This window comes from Bos mutus, chromosome 14, assembly GCF_027580195.1.
Source record: "Bos mutus isolate GX-2022 chromosome 14, NWIPB_WYAK_1.1, whole genome shotgun sequence".
Classification (NCBI taxonomy): domain Eukaryota; kingdom Metazoa; phylum Chordata; class Mammalia; order Artiodactyla; family Bovidae; genus Bos; species Bos mutus.
The window spans coordinates 49,408,633-49,428,596 of record NC_091630.1 but is presented as its reverse complement, the minus strand read 5'-3'; the positions used below and the strand labels follow the sequence as shown (position 1 = coordinate 49,428,596).

Below are 19,964 nucleotides of genomic sequence, written 5' to 3'. Positions count from 1 at the left end.
GCTATCAGGAGACTCAGCTATCTTTTAAGATTATGAAGCTACAGAGCAGTAGGGTGGCTTTGACACAGGTCCAGATGGCTCCATAGCTTACCTTCTTCATTCTAGTAGATGGCTGCCTTTCTCTGCATGTCCAACCTCCCACCATTGCCCAAGCCACCTGGGGACCCAGGTGGCAGTCATATCCTTGGTATTGTAAGAAGTCAGTCCACACACAAGTGCATCTGTGGCTTAAAACTAAGAGAGACCATTCCCAGTGTAAACAGTACAGAGCTACCAGCAGCCCTGTATTTTCCATCAGACCATCTGAAGTCTCAGCATCAAGTACAGTACGCTGACCAGAGTGTGTGTTTGACTGAAGGAAGGCAAGCTGGGAAACTTTATTTTTTCCCACATTTGTTGCCTGAAAAAGATATAAGTACTCAGATGATATAGACCACTTATTCAGAATTAATTCATTTAGGACCAACTTTTCTATTTTGAAAAGTGCAATTCTACTAAATTTCTGGCTGCTATTCATGATAAATGTAGAAAATATACTCTTAGTTTTCTTTTTAAAAAATTAGAATTGACACTAATTCATTCAGGATCATTCATAAATCATGGATATATTCATATAAATATTTACAGCAATATTCCCCAAATATTTGATAAGCACTTCTAGGCATTCAGCCAAGTGTGTAATGCGGAGGTGAGGGATGCTGTGAGAGGACACTTTTGATTCTAAATTGAGTCTTGAAGGATAAAGAGAAGTTATCTCTGTTTAATGGAAAAGATTTTTTTGCTTTATATTGGCGTGCCATGTGGCATGTGGAATCTTCGTTCCTTGACCAGGAATTGAACCCCCACCACATGCAGTGGAACCATGAGTCTTAACTACTGGATTTCCAGGAAACTCCCAAGAATTTCTTAAATGTTGGAAAATGTAACTAGCATCTTAGCTAAGTACCTTGTATTTGGAGGGTGTGTGTGTGTCTGTTGTTTTAAGTTCACTGAGATACCAAGGGAATATTTCATGCAAAGATGGGCTCGATAAAGGACAGAAATGGTATGGACCTAACAGAAGCAGAAGATATTAAGAAGAGATGGCAAGAATACACAGAAGAACTGTACAAAAAAGATCTTCACGACTCAGATAATCATGATGGTGTGATCACTCACCTAGAGCCAGACATCGAGGAATGTGAAGTCAAGTGGGCGTTAGAAAGCATCACTATGAGCAAAGCTAGTGGAGGTGATGGCATTCCAGTTGAGCTATTTCAAATCCTGAAAGATGATGCTGTGAAAGTGCTGCACTCAATATGCCAGCAAATTTGGAAAACTCAGCAGTGGCCACAGGACTGGAAAAGGTCAGTTTTCATTCCAATCCCAAAGAAAGGCAATGCCAAAGAATGCTCAAACTACCACACAATTGCACTCATCTCACATGCTAGTAAAGTAATGCTCAAAATTCTCCAAGCCAGGCTTCAGCAGTATGTGAACCGTGAACTTTCAGATGTTCAAGCTGTTTTTAGAAAAGGCAGAGGAACCAGAGATCAAACTGCCAACATCCACTGGATCATAGAAAAAGCAAGAGAGTTCCAGAAAAGCATCTATTTCTGCTTTATTGACTATGCCAAAGCCTTTGACTGTGGGGATCACAATAAACTGTGGAAAATTCTGAAAGAGATGGGAATACCAGACCACCTGACCTGCCTCTTGAGAAACCTATATGCAGGTCAGGAAGCAACAGTTAGAACTGGACATGGAACAACAGACTGGTTCCAAATAGGAAAAGGAGTACATCAAGGGTGTATATTGTCACCCTGCTTATTTAACTTCTATGCAGAGTACATCATGAGAAACACTGGGCTGGAAGAAGCACAAGCTGGAATCAAGATTGCCAGGAGAAATATCAATAACCTCACATATGCAGATGACACCACCGTTATGGCAGAAATTGAAGAGGAACTAAAAAGCCTCTTGATGAAAGTGAAAGAGGAGAGTGAAAAAGTTGGCTTAAAGCTCAACATTCAGAAAACGAAGATCATGGCATCTGGTCCCATCACTTCATGGGAAATAGATGGGGAAACAGTGGAAACAGTGTCAGACTTTATTTTTCTGGGCTCCAAAATCACTGCAGATGGTGACTGCAGCCATGAAATTAAAAGACGCTTACTCCTTGGAAGGAAAGTTATGACCAACCTAGATAGCATATTCAAAAGCAGAGACATTACTTTGCCAACAAAGGTCCGTCTAGTCAAGGCTATGGTTTTTCCAGTGGTCATGTATGGATATGAGAGTTGGACTGTGAAGAAAGCTGAGCGCCGAAGAATTGATGCTTTTGAACTGTGGTGTTTGAGAAGACTCTTGAGAGTCCCTTGGACTGCGAGGAGATCCAACCAGTCCATTCTGAAGGAGATCAGCCCTGGGTGTTCTTTGGCAGGAATGATGCTAAAGCTGAAACTCCAGTACTTTGGCCACCTTATGCGAAGAGTTGACTCATTGGAAAAGACTCTGATTCTGGGAGCAATTGGGGGCAGGAGGAGAAGGGGACAACAGAGGATGAGATGGCTGGATGGCATCGCTGACTCGATGGACGTCAGTTTGAGTGAACTCCGGGAGATGGTGATGGACAGGGAGGCCTGGTGTGCTGTGATTCATGGGGTCGCAAAGAGTCGGACATGACTGAGCGACTGAACTGAACTGAACTAAACTGATATGTTAACTGGAAGGATATTAAGGAATTCATCTAAACTGTTCATCTAAACAGCACTAGTTCAGGAGTGAATCTGCATACCACAACACTCCAAACATTCTGTCTATAAATAAATATCCTCATCAAAATCTTAAGTAACTCAAATGGTGTTGATGGATATGATTTTGAACAGAACTGCTTGTTTCTCTGAAAATATGGAGTCTTTACATATGGCTATGTCTTCCATATACTGATGAAAGAGAACTCTTATTTAGTTAAACACAGTTGACAGAGGCTTATTAGATGATTTACACACATAGGGTGATCAGATGCATACCAAGTATACGCTTCACAAATTGAAACAACTCCTCCACCATAACATAAAAATAGGCCTCTTATCAGTGCACTTCCATTTCATAGTCAAAATGTGATTTTTAAAGGGGAAGTGAACTTGATGACATTTTTAGTCTTGCTGTGCAACAAGTAGCAACATTTTTCATTATTTATTATCTATTTTTGAAGTTTTCTTATAACCAAGGTCTTTTATTCTTTTTTTTTTATTTTTTAACTTTACAATATTGTATTGGTTTTGCTATATATCAACATGAATCCACCAAGGTCTTTTAAAACACCTTTAAAAATGAAGATTAAGCCCTATGTCATCAATAGGAAAGTTCTGTAACTTCTGTATCTCTCCACAATGTCTACTGTTGAGCTGTGGAGGCAGTAGGGCAGGCTGCTCCTTACCAACTCACCTTCACAAATTTGCTAGGTTAAAAATAAAAACTTTGCCCGCCTTGAATATTATGCTGAGTCTGTGCAGAGCTTTTCCAAAATTTAAATTTAGACCACACCAAATTTCATATCTGTTCTGAAAGTCAAGACAATGTACAGTGGGTAGAACATGGACTCTGAAGTTCTCGAGACCCAAGGTCACAACTTGCATTAGGAGTTTTAGCTCTGAGATATGTGTGCTTAGTCACTCAGTCATGTCCGACTCTTTGTGACCCGATGGACTGTAGCCCAAGGTGTTTCTGAACATGGGATTTCCCAGGCAAGAATACTGGAATGGGTTGCCATTTCTTCCTCTCAACCCAGGGATCGAACGTTTGTCTCCTGCATTGCAGATGGATTTTTTACAAATGATCCATAAGGGAGGCCCCTCTGAGATATATACTGGGCAAGTAATACAGTCTCTCTGAACTTGATATTTTTACTCATAGAACCAACTGTATACACTTATGCAGGCAGGATGAACTGAGGTCATTTATATATCAAGTGCTAAAGTGGGTAGTTACTGAACTTGTTCCCGATTGTTGTGGGTTTTTGGGTTGAAGTAGTCAGTTCAGTCAGTCAGCAAGTATCTGTTGTTGTTCTGTCAAGTTGTGTCTGACTGCTTGTGACCCCATGGACTGCGGCATGCCAAGCCTCCCTGTCCCTCACCATCTCCTGGAGTTTGCCCAAGTTCATGTCCACTGAATAGGTGATGCCATCCAATCATCTCATCCTCTGTCACCCCCTTCTCTTCCTGCTCTCAATCTTTCCCAGCATCCGAGTCTTTTTCCAATGAGTTGGCTCTTCATGTAAGGTAGCCAAACTATTGGAGCTTGAGCTTGAGCTTCAGCATCAGTCCTTCCAATGAATATTCAGTGTTGATTTCCTTTAGGACTGATTGGTTTGATCTCCTTGCTGTCCAGCAAATATTTACAGGGTGCCTGCTAGATGCCGAGCCCTCTGATAGCACTGGGGACACCTCTGTGATGAGGCTCAGCCCTCATCCTTCAGGGGCTTTTTGTCTCTTTGCAGAGATCACAAAATGATGAGCTTAGCATATTGTGATGGCAGTAAGGAAAGTCACGAAGACAAGCATTTCATGTAAACGACAAAACTGACTCCTTTTTCCGCCCCCCGTGTGGATTGGTTTGGTTTTCTCCTTTTGGCTTGAGGATTTCTGATAACCCTAACCTTTGTGTTAGAGTAGCAGATTCCCAGGCTAGCCCAGAGTCAGGACAGTACCAAGAATGACTCTCTTATGAAGTTGAATTTAAACCACAACCCTTAGTCAGCAGTTGATGTTCCAGGGCTGTCATGTCGGAATATCCTCTCCTGAAACAAGTAATATATGAACGTATTTACGTTAGTTCTGTGAATTCAGGGAGTGTAGCAGCATTGTTAAGAACTATTTATCTTTAATTGAGCTTTTCAAGTCTGCTAACTTTATGCCAAATTCAGGCAGGGAGAATGATAAGGGATTGTGGCGGCTTGCTGTCTGTGTGGGAACCTGGAGGCCTTTCAGAACTGCGCTTCTTTTTACTCTAAACAGAGATCATGCAGAACATGCAAACTGTTGTTCAGTCACTAAGTCATGTCCGACTCTGTGACCCCATGGAGTGCAGCATGGCAGGCCTCCCTGTCCCTCACCATCTCCCGGCATTTGCCCAAGTTCATGTCCATTGAATCGGTGATGCAAATTGTGCTTAGGCTATTTTATTGTACTGTTCTTATAGTCTCATCTATTTAAGTACTAGATTATATTTGGTAGGTAGGCTTCATTAACAAATGGCCATGACTTTGCTCAAATGTGGAAAGTGGTTATAAACTCAGTAGATCCTATAGAACCTCTACTTACTTTTCCTGTGACTATTCTCAGTAAGACTGGCAGAGCAGTCACTATTGTCATTCTGTATAGTAATGATAAAATAAAACCCAATTATTTTAGCTTTAACTATTTTCATTTCCAAGAAGAATGCCAGAGCTTTAGAATAAAGCATGATTTTAAAAATTCTATATAGACATATACATATACAATATAATATACATATAAAATTTACAAACCCAGGTCTCCCTCATTGCAGGCAGATTCTTTACCTGCTAAGCCACAGGGGAAGCCCATACATATACGATATTTAGTGTAAATAATCTATTGGGCTGGCCCTGGACTAGCAAACCCAAGAAGTTGAAAATAATCAGCCTAACTTAATGGACAGAAAACTGAGTTAGGAGTCCAGGTAGGTGCTTACAGCAACATCTGTCACAGTTTAAGCATTTAATTTGACTAAAGCAGTGGTTGATTTCATTTACTGTGTTCTAGAAAGAGCATAGGCTTCAAGAACATGGGATTTGAGGTTCAGCTCTATTTTTGAATTTTCTCAGTATGTTTCTTTATCTGTAAAATAGAGATAAGTGTTTCACAAGAATATTGTGAGGACTGAGTACAGAGATATATATGCTTGGTCTGTGTGTGTGTGTCTGATTCTTTGTGACCTCATGGACTGTAGCCCTCCAGGCTCTTCTGTCCATGGCATTTTCCAGGCAAGAATACTAGAGTGGGTTGCCATTTCCTACTCCAGGGAATCTTCCCACCCCAGGGATCAAACCTGGGTCTCCTACATTGCAGGCAGATTCTTTACCATTGAGGTACCAGGGAAGCCCCTTGTTTTAAGTCACTTGCCGTCAAAGCTCTTTCTTGTTTACAAAAGTGGCCAGCATGTGCTTCCACTGGCCTCCTTGGCTGAGGCACAGTCTGCTTGGTTGTTCATGGCAGTCAGCCCTGAGTAAGGTGTTCTGCCAGATGAGTGTTCAAAGAGTCCTCGAATATTCTAAGGCAAAACTCTGCATGGCAGGTGCCTGGATTAATTTGATTTGTGTCATCTCTGAGCTTCAAAGAGCGTTCTACAGGAGTCAAGAGAACTGTAACCTAGAAGACTTGTGATCTTTAAAAATATAGAGGCTGCTTTTTCATGACTTGGTTTTACTATTAAATAAAGTGATACATTTAACTGACTGGCAGTGACTCTAAGATGAGTTACATTTAACTTCTAACCTGCAATATTGCCATGGTTTGGAGACGGGCTAAATATTTGGCTCTGAAGTTCATTGTCAAAGTGTATCCAGGATTTCAAGTGTTTATCTCAATGAACATTGAAAGTGTGTAAAATTAGGCTACACATGTTATAAGAATTATTTTTTCTCTTGACATTTCTGGCTTTTAGATTCCCAGACCTGGCAGGAAATCTTTTTGGCTCCACTGCTTCTGATCTAGCTGTTTTCACAAAATGCAAACACATGCAAAAACATTGTAATAAACCTCAGTGTTCAGTCGTGTTCAGTAAGACTTCAAAAGATGTTTGCTTTGAACTTGGTTCTAAAGATGGGCATACCTTCATGAGAATGGAAGGTATCTTCTTACCCTCTATGATGTGGTTTGGCTGTTTTCGAGGCCCCAGAGTTAGCTTTGTTCTGTAAGGCACATTAAATTCACTCTTTTGGACTAGGAATTAACAGAAATGTCTTCCTATAGAACACTTTGGAGCTCTCGGTCCCAAGGGGACAATGGTTTTATACCATAAAGGGAAAACTCTACTGCATCAAAGAGACTTAGGATAGCATCATGAACTCCACACTCTGTGCCTGGTCTTAGATTTAATGAAGCATCTATATTGCAGTTCTTAAGGTTGTTGAAGGTTGTTGGATGTTAGGTGATCCGTATAAACTCTCCATCATTCTCTAGTTTACAAAAAATGTGAAACTAGGCTGACGGGATTTGGTACATATTGTAGTGAGCAGAGTATGGTTGTGATACCTTCAGTAAACAGATTTCTCCACATCTTTTCCTACTTTGTTTCTTCTCTAAGTTTTATCAAGATTTCTTGGTAGTAATCACACTACAAAACATTCTATCCATCCTAGAAAAACCTTTGTCGTGGCTGGCTTCTCAGACCACTATAGCTGGTGGGACTGAGGTGTCTTTTTGATGGGCAATTTCATTGAATCTCACTCCTTTCTTGTTATTCTTCTATCTTCAGTTTATTTTTGTCTGTCTCTGTTTTGAAGCCATTATCCAACTCAAAACAAATAGTCAATCTTTATTTATTTATTCATTAGTGGAATATAATTACTTTAGGGCTTCCCTGGTGGTTCAGTGGTAGAGAATCCGCCTGCCAATTCAGGAGATATGGGTCTGATCCCTGGGTCAGGAAGATCCCCTGGAGGAGGAAATGGCAACCCACTCCAGTATCCTTGCCTGGGAAATCCCACGGACAGAGGAACCTGTCAGGCTACAGCCCATGGGGTCACAAATAGTCAGACGCGACTTAGTGACTAAACAATAAAAAACAACAATTGCTTTACAGTGTTGTGTTTCTAAAATATCTTTCTCTAGCTCATATTTGGGCTGTATTTTCTGTGGATCTTAAATAAATCTAAATGTGACCTTTCTCCCTATGTCTTGCTACAAGAATCTCCAATTCTGTCATTTCTGAAATGTTTGAAACTTTTCCACAATGTCTTTACCTTTCTGTGCTTCTAACCACATCTTCTACTACCTTTTGATTATTTAGCACCTTAAATTAAAAATCTGTGCTTTTTTAAAATAATGCTTATCCATTCTATAAGTATTTGGGAATAATTTTTAGATGCCAAGCCCTGCGTTAAATGTTAGACACTGAAGAATTAGTGTGTTTACTGTCAGAGAGCCTCAGTGCCCTCATTGACCAGCCAAGTCTGTGCCCTTCTGCATGGGAAAAGCAGTTCTTTGGGTTAAGGAGACATGTCCAGCTGGAGCCTGACCACATGCTAAGTACCAGAATCCTGGAATCTGCTGCCCAAATTATTCTAAGCTCACTTCCTGGACCTTCATGGTCCCCTTTCCCCTAGTTCATCTTTCCCAAGAGTTCAGTTTTAAGAGTAGACAAGAGGTAGACGTTTTGGCAGGGTGTAAACAAGCTTGGGGATGCAAGCAGGGGTATCCACACAAGACTCATCAAGCCCCTTGTGGTTCAGCGGGGCAAGCAAGAGGAAAAGGGGAAAATGACATGAAGTTGGGGCCAGCACTGCCTTCCTGCTCTCCTTTTTATGCCAAGTTACAGTGCAGAACTGGAAGGAGTACAAGAATAAGGCATGGGGGCATCTTGGATCTTAGTTCCCTGACTGGGAATCAGACTGGTGCTTCTGGCATTGGAAGCACAGAGTCTTAACCGCTGGACCACTAGGAGAGATGACTCCAGGCCCAGGCGGGCAGTATAGCTTAGTTGTAGGTATCATGGGAAGACATGGCATGTGGGCAGGGGCAACTCAAACGCATGGGTCAGGAAAGTCCTGCTGAAACAGTGGCACTGAACTGGGACTTGTTGAGAGTAGGATCTTCTTAGGTGGCCTCCATGTATGGATGTGAGAGCTGGACTATAAAGAAAGCTGAGAGCCAAAGAATTGATGCTTTTGAACTGTGGTGTTGGAGAAGACTCTTGAGAGTCCCTTGGACTGCAAGGAGATCAACCAGTCAATCCTAAAGGAAATCAGTCCTGAATATTCATTGGACAGACTGATGCTGAAGCTGAAACTCCAATACTTTGGCCACCTGATGCGAAGAACTGACTCATTGGAAAAGACCCTGATGCTGGGAAAGATTGAAGACAGGAGGAGAAGGGGACAACAGAGGATGAAATGGTTGGATGGCATCACTGACTCGATGGACATGAGTTCGAGCAAGCTCCGAGAGTTGATGATGGATAGGGAAGCATGGTATGCTGCAGTCCATGGGGTTGCAAAGAGTTGGACATGACTGGGCAACTGAACTGAAGTGGCATCAGGAAGAGGTCATGAAAGAATGCACAGAGGGATGGCTGAAGAGGGAAGGCAGGACAGGAAGAAGGAGGGAAGGAAATAGTATGAAAAACAGAGAAACTGACTGGTGGGGGTGTGTAGAGGTTTTTCAATATGCTGGCAGTTTGGGGAGGGTCTTGAGTTGAAGAAGGACAGATGGTCAGGAGCAAAGTCCTGTTAAGGATGCTGGCTCACTCCTTTTTCTCATCAATTCATTTCTCTTGACTTGTGTTACTTGCTTCTTTCTCCTTCTGATGTTACAGGCTTTTTAAAGTCCTTTTTTATCTCACCATTGGGCTTCCCTGGTGGCTCAGAAGGTTAAGAACTTGCCCACAACACAGCTAAACCTGGGTTCAGTCCCTGGGTCAGGAAGATTCCCTGGAGAAGGGAATGGCAACCCACTCCAGTATTCTTGCCTGGAGAATCCTATGGACAGAGGAGCCTGGTGGGCTAAAGTACATGGGGTTGCAAAAACGGGGACATGACTGACCGACTAAGACTTTCACAGTTCATTTCACCATCAGTCAACCTTCATTTACCCTTGAACTTACTGCTGAAAATTTATTTATATTTGAAGTCATTCAAAAATTACCTGTCAATGAAAGTGCAAGATTCTTTTAAAGTGACTTTTGATGAGAATGAAAATAAGAATAGAGAAGTTAAAAAATAGCATCTGATTTCCCCATAGTCAGGTTCCCTTCCTGGCTATATTCTTTTTTATTAATATTTTTATTGTAGTGTAGTTGCTTTACAATATCGTGCTAGTTTCTACTGTACAGCAAAGTACATCAGCTATACAAATACATATATTCCCTCTTTTTAAATTTTTTTTGTATTCTCTTCCCATTTGGGTTGCCACAGAGCATTGAGTAGATTTCCCTGTGCTATACAGTAGATTCTCAGTAGTTATCTATTTTATATGTAGTATCAATAGTCTATATATGTCCAGCCCAGTTTCTCAATCCATTCTATCACATACCCCCCAGCTATATTCTTGAAGAATTAAACATATTCCTAGTTTTCCTACCTTACATAGTATATGGTTGGTTTTCTCTTTCTTTTACTAAAAACCTAATTGAGTGCTAATACTTATTATCCTGATTAATAATGGTGACAGTCCATGGTGTTATCACCATTTACAGATGAGGAAACTGAGGCCCAGGGAAATTTTTATGTAACTTGTCCAATGCCCATAGGCATAAGCAGCACAACTGATGTCTAAACACGTATTTGCTTGACTCCAAACACTACACCTTTGCCTGTTTAGGAGGTTACCACCTTTAGCCTCTTTCCGACAATACATAGACTCTAGGCCAAGTCTCAGGGCCTTCTCTGGTGGTCCAGTGGTTAAGACTTCGTGCTTCCAATGCAGGAGGCATAGGTTCCATTCCTAGGGTCTAGGAACTAAGATCCTGCATGCTGTGTGACTCAGCCAAAAAAAAAAACACCTGCCGAATCTCAGTCCAGTGACCAGCCCGCATTAAACCCATATTGTGTGTGTGTGCGTTAGTTGCTCAGTCGTATCCCACTCTTTGTGACCCTATGGACTGTAGCTCACCAGGCTCCTCTGTCCATGGAATTCTCCAGGCAAGAATACTGGAATGGGTTGCCATTTCCTTCTCCAGGGAATCTTCTCAACCCAGGCGTCGAACTTGGAGTGTTAAGCAAAAGAAATACTGTAGTACATTAAACACAAGTGGCGAGTTTGGACACACTTGTGAGAGTCGCCTTTCAAACTATCCTAGAAACAATAGGTAAACTTTCAGAGGTAATACTATGATACTTTGAGTCAGTTAAAGACCTCTTTTATCTTCCCCTCCAAGTCACTTCTCTGATTTATTTGGAAGTCATCGCTGTTTCTTGGACAGTTGATTCTGTTTCTACACATTTCCCCCAAGTGTGTCACAACTGTCCTAGTAACACTGCTGATGACATCAGTTGTCGAGTTTGTGACAGGCTAGATAATGTTAATCCATGCATTTGGTTTATTTGGTTTGGACCTTAATTCTGCAGATATGCTTTTTGGACTATGTAAGGAATCAGTTCAAAAAAAAAACCCAAAACATTTAGCCCTTTTCTAATAAATGTGTTAACTTTCAAATGGACTTCTGCATTATACTACCTGCATTTATTTACAAGACATTTTTCCTACAATGAATTTTTCATTTTCCTTACAATGTTTAAGTTATTCTGTAGCCCTTTAATGTGTATTAAAATATTCAAAAGTGTCTGAACTGTGTGACTGATCTTTTTTTTTTTTTTTATTGTTGAATGAAAAAAATCAGAGACATATGTTAAAAGAAACCAGCACAAGATTGTGTCCATATAATTGTGTTCAAGATTGGGTCCATACAAACATATTTCTCTTGGTTATAGAAGTATGTTTCCCTCAGTGCCGAGTATTATTACTTATCGAAAATACTGATCATTTTTTTAAATTAAGGAAACATGAACTGAGAACAAGAGAGACCTAAAGTCTTGGTATTTCATGAGCCTTGGATATCAGTTTTCTTGCAGGCGCCCATCTGAGTCACAGTTCAGGAAGTTGGTCACCTTAGCCATTTAGGCATTTTGCAAAGACACAGGTTAATTTAATTTTAAAAGAACACATTGTATGTTTGGTTTAAATTATGAGACTGACATTCGTTTTTCACTGACCTCAGAGAATTTATACAGGTACTTTACAGATTCCCGAGTGACATCTATTGATTTTTTTAAAAGCTTAATGGAACAGAATTTAAAGGCTTAATTATTTCAAATGGTAAAAATCAAAATTGCCAACTGATTTTTATGAGGTCACTGTTATAATTAGATTAGCTTTAGATTGAATCAGAATGATAAGAGTGTCCTTTAACTGCTTTTCTAGATATATTACCAATAATTACCTCTTTACATAGAACAAAAGATTTAGCTTAAATGGGGAATTGGGTATGTCACCATGTAGGTAAAGCCAGCAATAAATAGAACTTTATAACATTTCACCCTGATTTTTTAAGAGTTTTGGCTGGACCTTACAGTTATGCCTGTAACAATATAGTTTAATATTAGAAATGGATGTTTGTTTTAAAATATCTTTTCATTACAAAACACCAATAAAGAAAATCACTCAAATATATGGCTTAATTACTTTTATAATGAGAATATTCCTCAAATCAAGAAATGACGCTTTGCCGGACAACTAGGGTGTCCTTTCAGTATACCCTCTCCCAATCTCAACTCCCGCCTCTCCCCACAAATAAAAACTATTCTAACTTTTATAATAATCAACTTGTGCTTTAAAAGTAGCTTTATCACCTAAATGTGCATCATGCTCTGTGCTCAGTTGTGTCCAGCTCTTTTCGACCCCATGGACTGTAACCCGTCAGGCTCCTCTGTCCGTGGGATTTCCCAGGCAAGAATATTGGAGTGAGTTGCCGTTTCCTACTCCAGGGGATCTTCCTGACCCATGGGTCAAACCCGTGTCTTTTACATCTCCTGCATTGACAGGTGGATTCGTTACCACTGTGCCATCTGGGAAGCCCTAAACATGCATTCTCTGACACTATTGTTAACCTTTTGTGTGCTTAGTCCCTCAGTTGTGTCTGACTCTTTGTGACCCACCGCACTGTAGCCCACCGGGCTCCTTTGTCCATGGGGATTCTCAGGCAAGAATACTGGAGTGGGTTGCCATGCCCTCTTCCAGGGGATCTTCCCAACCCAGGAATGAAACCCAGGTCTCCCTCATTGCAGGCAACTTCTTTACCATCTGATACACTAGGGAAGCCCCTATTGCTAACCTCGCCAACTTTCAAAAGTCAGACATGTCTTTTGTCTCTCTCTTTTATTTAATTCATTGGAATATAGTTGCTTTACAGTTTTGTGTTATTTCATGCTGTGTGGCCAAGTGAATAAGTCATACATAAACATATATCCGCTCTTTTGGATTTCCTTCCCATTTAAGCACTGAGTAGAGTTTTCTGTGCTGTACAGTAGGTTCTCATTAGTTACCTGTTTTCTACATGCTATTATATATATGTCAATCCCAATCTCCCAGTTCATCCCACCTTCCCTTTCCCTGCTTAAGTCTTTTTTAAACTTTATATTACCCTTCCATTTTTTACATTTTCTTACAATTTATCTGTTAAAGAACCCTAGCCACTTGACCTGTCAGATTTTCTTCAGTCTGAATTTTGCTAACTTCATATTCTTGGTGCAATTCAATGGGCTCTTCAGTTCTCTGTATTTTCCTGTATTTATCCAGAAACTGACTAAAGCTCCTCTTTAGCATGGCTAGAGGAGACACATGATATCTAGTTGTTGTTTTTTTTTTTTTAATGTTATCATCTTAGCAGCCATAGATGCTTGATACCAATATCTGTTTATTCATTGATAGCTGAAAAGTGATGATATTTTAATTTCATCACTTCCTTTTGTATTTATTTGTTGGAATGCTTTTGCTAAGAGACCCTTTCTCTCAAGTTACTGTGTAATTGGCCAGGAATACAGTTCTCCTAAGAAAGGCCAGGATACATGCTTGATTTCTCTCCTTTACTTGCTAGTTTTCAAGATGATGAAGATAAATAATTCTTTCTTTAAGCTTCCTTGCATTTGTTTGTCATTCCATACTACCCCTGGTAGTCTCTGATAGCTGGCTTGCTGTTGGGTAGCACAAGGTATTCCAAGCTAATATTATATGTATCCTGCCCCAAATATGGGATCAACCTTTTGTTTTTTTGAAAAGTCCTAGTTTCTTTTAGTGAGAACTGATGTTTCAGACCACAATCTGGATACCAGGGATACTCATTGCTCCTGAGTTACTATTTCCAGTGTCTTTTTAAAAAAAATTTATTTATTTATTTATTTATTTTTGGCTGGGCTGAGTCTTCATGCTTCATGCAGGCTTTCTCTAGTTGCTGCACACAGGGGCTACTCTCAAGTTGCGGTACTCTGGCTTCTCATGGCAGCGACTTCTCGTTGCAGAGCACAGGCTCTGGGGCACTCAGGCTTCAGTAGTTGTGGCACATGGGCTCAATAGTTGCAGCCCGGGCTCTAGAGCATGCGCCCAGTAGTTGGGGTGCACGGGCTTAGTTGCTCCATGGCATGTGGGATCGTCTCAGACCGGGGAACAAACCTATGTCTCCTGTATTGGCAGGCAGATTCTTTACCACTGAGCCACCAGGGCGGCCCTGTTTCCAGTGCCTTTGAGTGGACAGTTAGTTCACACTGACACTTTGAATTTAAAGTAGAGAGTGCTAAGACTTAAACTCTTTTTGTATTATAGCTTTAGCTCCTTTTTTCCATACCAACAATTCTAAGATAAAGGTGATATTGGAATTTAAAGTATTCCATAATAACTCATTTGTTTTATTCCATGTTATATACAGAAGTCTCAAGATAAAAATATCAGCCTATCTACCAATATAAAATACTGAAAAAAATGCATTTACCTTTTCTATTCTCTCCCCAATTTTTTAATAGTTGTACAAAATCCACACTGTCAAGAGTATATAGCCAATGCGTAATATATTCTCTGCTTTTCAGCTGTCTTGTGGTCTTAGGACAGGTAACTATAGTTAATGCTCACCATCTGTTCTTAGATCTAGGCATTTTGGTTTTCTGAAGTTCACTCTCCATTGGATTACTGGGCTCACATTTTCTTTCCTTCAGTATCTTAAACATATTACTTCATTTTTCTACTGTTATAAATCACTGCTGTTAAAGTCTAATGATAATCTAAGTTTTCCCCTTGTAAATCATGCAATATGTTTTTTTAGATGTCCAAAGGACTTTATTTTTCTTTAAAATACAATGAATTTCCTAGAGTATATCAGTCTGGCTCACTGTTGCCAGGTATGCAGTGTCATTTTCAGAGAAAGAGGGTCTGTGCTGATGCTATATTTGTTCATGAGATTGTAAGCAAAGTTTCAGAAAAAATATTTTTCAACAATATGAAAAGACATTGGGGTCAATTAGAAAGAACATATGTTCATATATTTCAGTCTGAAAGCGCAAGTTAGCTATTAATTTATTGACTACATCAGTGATATAAAAGACTTCAGAACTTGCCCAGAATTTTTGATTTTCTAAATTGTGGCACCCAATTTTTTACAAATTGGACCTGGATCACTGCCTATTGTCTTGGACACCAGTAGTAGTTTCCATCTGTCAAATTTGCTGATGTTTGGAAAGTTGAACTTCAATCTTTTTATCATCTATCACAAATTTAGTAACCCTGTATAATGCACTTTGGAAAACCCAACAGGTAATTCCCTGGCAGTCCAGTGGTTAGCACATGGTGCTTCCACTGCAGGGGCCCAGGTTCCATCCCTTGTTGGCATGTCCAAAGACATACAAATAACACACACACACACACACACATACAGACTCTCCATATAACCATTTTATTAGCAGCTATATTACAGCAAAGTATAGTATAAAATTAGGAAATGACATGATATTAATATCTGTCTGTCTCAAAATGCATGGTGTATTGGTAATTTTCGTTGTAATACTTGTGGCTTTAGGTATTTGCTGCATTGGATCTGGGCCCTTGTACAGAATTTGCCTTCTGCCTGGTATGAGTCCTCTTCCTTATTCAGTTCCTTCATCTGACTAATGGACTAAGTCTTTAGGACTAAGCTTAAAAATAACTTGCTCAGTTTTAATCTTCCTCCTTTGACTCCTTCATCCTATGTATCAAGTGGTTATAAGAGTTCCCAGCACAGAGATGTTCTCAAAACATGCTTGTTTAATAAATGTTTAATAAATGTTTAAAAAATGTTTAATAAAAGACGAGATGCCTTTTCCTCCTGTTTTTTTCCTATAGCACCTTGGGCTTACCTGTGTCAAGTAACTTTTGCTCTATCTTCTAATAACTTGTAGATCTGTTTTCTCAAGGTAAACTTTCTATGGTAGGGATTAGTTCTTTTTCACCTCTTTGTCCCCAAGCCTGGTAAATTGTGTGGCACAGAATAGGTGCTTAATAAACACTTTTGAAACAAAAGAGTAAAGTGTCATGGGTCCCTTAGGTTTAGAAATGTCATGGCCATTTATATGGAGCTCCCATTCTTCTATGGGTTATAAGTACCCCCAGGTACTTCTTAAGAGAGTCTCCTCTGTATCAAAATTATTTTTTAGTTTCATTTGAAAAAAACGTGGGAAGAAAGAACATTCTGGTGGAAGTAGGGTTCTCTTGGAACTTTGTGTGAAGGAAATGAATACCAGAGGTATTAGACATAAAATGTGTGAGAATAAATGTGCCCTACATGCAAGTGCAAGTCTGTACATATTTTGTTTAAAGATTAGTAAGAGAGGAACAGGAAATACTTACTGATAGAAACAAGAGCAGCCTTGTATGCTGGAAAATGGTGATAGATTTGGGAGAGTGTGAGTCTAATCCTAGCTCTGTCTCTAGAATATTCCATCTCACTAAGAATGCTTTCTTAATTGGAAAAAAAACTAGGAGAGTGACGAGAGCCTTCCATCTCTTAACAGCCATGATCCCGTGTCATAAGTTAAGCAATAATCATATCAGCCTCTTTTTCTTCCTTTCGCTGAGTTTATAACATATTTTGTAATTCACATTCAAAGCATTTTTATCTCAACTGTTGGTTATATTAAGATTCATGATAACTGAAACCACATTTCAGGAAATACCTTTTCTTCCTTTTTTTTTTTGTTTTCAGGCACAGTTTCCATGTATTCTGCCCTTTCCTTCCTTCACACGCCCCGGTCTGCCTCCCTTCTGTCCCCTTTATTCTCTTTGTTTTTTCAAGGGAAATTGCATTTAGGTACTTTTGATTCATTTCCAGGTGATTAATATCATATTATGTTCATAGAATGACTTGATATCTAAAATGCCAATTCTTTAAAACTGAGAAAAAGATGACCGAAGTTGAGAGCCTTATGCTTTGGAAGTGGGTATATTTCATTCGCACCACCAGTAGGGTAAGGAAGAAAGTCAGCATGGCAGCAGCGCTATGTTGGAAATGCGGAACTGAGGACAGAGTTGTCGAATCAAGCCTCTTAACCAGTGCCATCTCCTCTGACCCCAAGACTTAGAGATTCTTATGTCTTATTCTCTATTTGGTTCACCTGGCTCTGTGCTATGTTTATCATCCTCTCAAAAGACCCATTCCCTCTGTTTTCCTCCTGAAATTTTTCACTTCATGCTCCTCATTCATCAGGGCTACCCATGTCAGTGATCTGAGAGGTGGTTACAGCCAGACTCCAATCTGTGTGGCCTTTGAAACAAATCGTGTTGTGTGGGTTGCTCCCTTTTCTCTAGTGTAGATATTCAAAAGGACCTGGCACCTTGGGAAAAAGAAACCCTATCGAGAAGCCCTGGAGGATACACAGTGCTTTTGTTACATCTGGTCATCAAGAAAGCCCTCAGTCATCACCAGGTCTAGCCCTGATTCTGCAAGTTTCCAGACAATTGGGGAAAACAACCACGTTGCAGATCCAAGGAAAACAAATCGCTCTTTTCAGTGAGCACCTAGGGACTGCTCTCCAGCATCTCACTGTTAGGCCTTAGCTGTTGGCCCTTCCAAAAGGCAGGTCTCTATCTAATTCCAAACCATTTGCCATCTCATCCTCTCATCCCTGGGCTTCCCAGGTGGCTCTAGTGATAAAGAACCTGCCTCCCAAGGCAGGGAACAGAAAAGACTTGGGTTTGATCCCTGGGTCAGGAAGATCCCCTGGAGGTGGGCATGGCAACACACTCCAGTGTTCTTGCCTGGAGAATCCTCTGGGCAGAGGAACCTGGAGGGTTACAGCCCATAGGGTTGCAAAGAGTTGGACATGACTGAAGTGACTTAGCACACACACATGCCTCTCACCCCAACAGCACAGGCAAAGAGGAAAGGAGTATTGGCAGAAATGCACTGGTTCTGTCAGGAGGAAGAGCCAAATTGGAAGAACCCACAGCATTCTTTCTAGACCAGTTGTCCAAATGAGGGGAGATAGTATACTTAATTCAACTGTAAAAAGCAGTTTATCTGAAGTAAGTTTCCAGCCCTGTCTGCCTGCTTTGATTAAATTTCTCACAGTTTGGGAGATTTATTTGGATTTGGTTTTTCCTAACAGTTTATGCTTTAGTTTAAATAAATATAAGTATCCTATCTCTTTCATTATCTTATCCATTAAAAAATCCCACAAACTTGGAAGCATTTGAAAACATTTAAACTACAGCATATTAATTTTTTGCTAGTGAAAACCATAATTTGTGAAAAAATATGACCCCATCTGTGATTTCTAAAGAATCCCAGGACTTTATTCCTAGATTAATTTTTGTTATGAGAAAAAAAAAATTTTTTTAACCCTCTGAAAATGCTTTGGAGTATGTGAAGTTGTGAAAGTGTTAGTTGCTCAGTCATGTCCGACTCTCTGCGATCCCATACCCTGTATCTCATTAGGCTCCTCTGTCCATGGGGATTCTCCAGGCAAGGATACTGGAGTGGGTAGCGATTCCCTTCTCCAGGGGATCTTCCCAACCCAGGGTTGAAGCTGGGTCTCATATCACCATTAAAAAAAAAAAAAACTAAAGTGAATTTAATTTTTCCTTTTAGAATTTTCATTTCAGCAAGGTATAAGAGTGTCAGGGTTGACTCCAGACCCAGCAATGCCTTTTTTGGCTCCTGGCCTTTAAGCATTGCTGTCTGCAGCCCTGTCTTCAATTTCTTTATGGATCCAATTGGCCTGAGAATGCCTTACCCTCAAGTTGTAGTAAAAACATCAATCAAATAAGATCATGCATACGAGAGCCTTGAAAAGTTAAAAAGGAGGGTCTTTGAAAAGTTATAGAAACAAATGTAAGCTTTATTCATATTTATTTACTTATCTTTTAAACACACATGGTGTCCTAGAATTTATCATTTCATGGTATCTCAGAATTTATTTCCAAATGTTTCTGGCCATGAAGTATAAAAGTATATCTTTTTCTAAACTGAATCACTTTGCTGTACATCTGAAATGAACACAATATTGTAAATCAACTATACTTCCATATAGTTATGTATATAGGTGTATATATGTGTGTGTGTATATATGTATAACTTTTATATGACTTGTTACATATATATTTATATAATGTTAGGTCTTCACACAGATTTATTGAATACAGAATTAGTGAGTTTTTTATTAGCCTAGTTTTAAGTACATATTTATAAAGTTAATAACAGAAATTTGGATGCTAGTCATTTAACATTCAGTTCTAAGTTGTCCTTCGTGGCTCGGATGGTAAGGAATTTTCCTGCAATGCGGGACACCTGGGTTTGACCCCCGGGTCAGGAAGATCTCTTGGAGAAGGGAATGGCTACCTACTCCAGTATTCTTGCCTGGAGAATCCCATGGACAGAGGAGTCTGGCGGGCTACAGTCCATGGGGTCAAAGAGTTGGACATGACTGAGCGACTAATGCCTAAGGTGTAGTTATTATAGCTCTACTAGGTGGTATTTCTTTATATAACCTAAAATCTACCTGAAAGATATATTGTTGCCTTGAAAAAATTATTTCCTTCTGAGTAAGAATTTGTCAAACAGTTGACCCTACAAGTATCAACTGAGGTGGGGCTTCCCTGGTGACTCAGTGGTGAAGAATCCGCCTGCCAATGCAGGAGATGTGGGTTTGATTCCTGGATTGGGAAGATTGCCTTGAGAAGGAAATTGCAACTACTCTTATATTTTTGCCTGGGAAATCCCATCAACAGAGG

At 40.0% G+C, this 19,964-nt stretch overlaps 1 protein-coding gene across 2 annotated transcripts in view; it reads left to right on the top strand.

The window, feature by feature from the left end:
- The window catches only part of C14H8orf34 (chromosome 14 C8orf34 homolog), a 370,688-nt gene that overhangs the window by 316,175 nt on the left and 34,549 nt on the right, over nucleotides 1-19,964 (top strand). The gene's annotated exons all lie outside the window — the stretch shown is intronic.